At 32.0% G+C, this 3,229-nt stretch overlaps 1 long non-coding RNA gene across 1 annotated transcript; it reads left to right on the top strand.

The window, feature by feature from the left end:
- On the top strand, window positions 1-1,274 carry LOC146535716 (uncharacterized). The gene is made up of 3 exons (XR_014878367.1): window positions 1-427; window positions 581-803; window positions 893-1,274. It is a non-coding gene; the product is annotated as an uncharacterized LOC146535716 (long non-coding RNA).
- The last annotated feature ends 1,955 nt before the right edge of the window (window positions 1,275-3,229 follow it).

Raw genomic sequence — 3,229 nt, 5'->3', positions numbered from 1 at the left:
TATTAAATTAATTTGATATAAGTCGAGTTTTCTACTATGTATGCGCACGTGCTTTGAGCTCATATATTACAGCATACAATTCATATTAAGATTGTTATGACATTGGCGTAATCTATTCAGCAACCTAACAATTTATTGGTGTAGAGCGCGCTCGTGAAACAAGCCAATTATCTAAATAAATTGAGTTAGCCCCCCGCGCCGGCGGGCCGTCACCCGCGTCATAGTCGCCTCAAAGGAAGCGCCGTGTGCTACGAGGAAAGGTGTTTGTTTCGGAGGCGCGCCGACAAATGAATATTGATGATTCCGCGGGACCGGAGATGATTTGCTGAAAAATTAGCTTCTTTTCATCGTTTTATTGCCGTGTTCGAAGCTAGCCTGATGAAGACTAATATAGGTGTTAATTTAACTTAGTTATTAAGGATAAAAGGTAAATTTATTACGCCATTGTATTTCATTTTAATATAAGTCGCGATTGAGATGTTAATGTTTATTTTTTGGATATAGAATGAGAGCGAATATAAGTAGTTTAAGTTTTAAAACAAAATTATAGTTGTTCTTGTTTATAATTATGCAATTTCAGTTGTATTATAAACTTTTGGTTGGGGACACATCATGGACGTGTGTCATCTTGGCGGGCTTTCTGACCGGAAGACAATTTATATGCAAATTGAACACAAGATACAAGCCAGTGATATGCCGCGTGGAGCGCGCCGGGTGTGGCTCGGAGCCCCGGCAGTTCGTACCTACCGTCTAACTCTTATATTAACACTTTTAAAGTTAGTTTTTCTAGTCTCCACACATCGGTAAGGATGCTTATGCTTAGCTTTTAGGATTTTGATTTTTTTCTATAAAATTGTTATATATTATTGAATTTTGAATTTTCTTCTTGTAGTAGAACCAAATAGTACAGTTTACGTAAAGTGGAGAACGTAATGAGTATTTATTTTACAATTAGAGAACGACCGAATAAACAGAACCGAATCAAGAAAAAGCTACATTAGCAGAATAGATAAGCCAACTAGAATCTCTGTAATTCGAAATACAAATAAATAATACCATCTATTAAAACGTTTATTGAATTTGAATGCCAGTACGAAATCTTTGAAACATTTATTACGGTAAGCGGGGGAGATTTTGAAAGAAAAAGCCCGACATAATTAATATTTTCATATTTCATATATTAAGAGGACAGTACCTTAACCAAATTGTAACTAATAAGTGTTTAAATAAAGATATTATTATTATTATTCGTAGAAAGAAATACGATGAGGAATATTTACTTTTATTTCAAGCTCATTTCGTCGCAGTAAACTTAAGTGTGTTTATTTAAATTTTCCTTTACTGTGTTCGCTTGAGGTGTGTACCTAGGTTAGCGACTGCCTCGCGGCGTCTCCGAAATTACCTGGCTCTTATTAAATTTGTTTCTTTTCTCTTTAATGTCATAAAAATTAAATAAAGTATAGTAAAATTTAATAAATACCTATTTATTCTCTTAAAAAGATTATAATCTTCATGTACTCATGTAGATGTCCACCTAGCCAATAGAATACCATACAAATTATTTATACACGAGTATCGCCATACTTTTTTTGTTTGTACTTTTATGGTACAAACTTTGTTTCTTTTAAATATCTAATATTTATTGTGCAATTCCACAATTTATTGTTATTAAACATTATTTTAGAATTTATTTTTCATTAAAAATAGGTTTACTACATATAGTGAATTTAAAATATTATTAGGTAAAATTTTTCATAGCTTAATGTTAAAAGTAGGAAAATTGTAAACATGTTTTTCGCAGATAATAATCCTAAAACCTAAATCTATGAAAAGTAAGCTTATATATTGTCGCAAGTCACGTGTCGACGCAGGAATCACCAAATGCTTTTCTTTTAATTATATTACTAAGCTTATGTGGATGAGGCATATTTTTAAATGAATAAATATTTAAATCGAATATAATTCTATATGTACTATAAATATTTATATCCGAGGTTGTAATCCATTTGCCTTATTTTTTTATTTGTAATCAACTGGGAAAGTGGCATAGTTAACGCATAATTATTTAAATCACACAGATAAATAAAGGGTATCGTCGGTAATCTAATTTTAAACATTTCTTATAAGAATGTATTTATTACCATTCATATTAAAGTAACGTAAAAGTAATTTAAAAAAACTTATTATTTTAAGGTTACAGGTATAAATTTTCTCAGTTTATTCAGCTTGCGACAATCCAAAATTAGTTTTATAACACAAACGAGACAAGTGCACAATAAAGGTGATCAAAGCTAGCTTTAAAAATATTCGAACAGTACGTGTGAAAAATAGTAGAAATACCGTATCCAGTCGAAATACTGTGCTTAGAATGTTTTGTTTATCGTGCGACGACGACCGCTGGCTAAGCCAATTAGTGTCCACTTGGGCAAACACCGGCTCGTTAGAGGACTTGTGTGTTTTATTCAATTCAATTTGCTAACTTCACTGCCGCTCATTGATGGGACCTGGTCTTCTTTGTCCACTCTTCGTTTATCTGTTATTTCGCAACTAGTAAGACATTTGAAATTTTCTTGATCTAGTTAAATTTGTTTTTTTTACTTACGATTGTTGCATTTTTATCTTCTTTTCTATAATAATTAATTATTGTGAAAATAAATTCAAATTTAATTTAAATTAGTTTATCAAATTCAGATGTTTAGGAACTGATTGTCATATAAATAAAAGGTAATAAAAATGAGAAGCTGATAGGTGCTTAAAAATATTCCTCTCAACCATAAATATTTACAAAGCACTCTAGAATGCTATACAAATTGAATGCTTTAACTTAAATAAGATCTGAAAAGGTAATAAGTTTGAGCATTTGTTCTTTGGACCGATCGGGAGCTCGCGACGTCTTGTGGTAATCTAGTCCGTGACTTGCAAGTGAAGAGGCGGTTTTATTACCGCGACTGCGTGGAACGGAACGGCGGCGCGGCGTTGCACTTCAAACAAGATAAGCATTTCACCTTCATTGCCTTCCATACTAAAATTATCGGGTTTGTTTTGTAAAATTGTGTTTTTTATTTCGTAATTTGAAATATTAATAGAGTTAATCACTGTCAAATAGGTAAATACATTTATTTATAAAAACAAGATTTGTTTTACTTTTATATATATTTTTACATTCACGCTGTTTCCTGAGCGGTAGGTATAGCCAGAAAGAACGACGCGCTAAACACCTACGATCTCT

This window comes from Heliconius melpomene, chromosome 10, assembly GCF_056956725.1.
Source record: "Heliconius melpomene rosina isolate 202511_hmr_F chromosome 10, ASM5695672v1, whole genome shotgun sequence".
Lineage (NCBI taxonomy): Eukaryota > Metazoa > Arthropoda > Insecta > Lepidoptera > Nymphalidae > Heliconius > Heliconius melpomene.
Note: the sequence above shows the minus strand (reverse complement) of the source record. Positions and strands in the feature narration are given on the sequence as shown.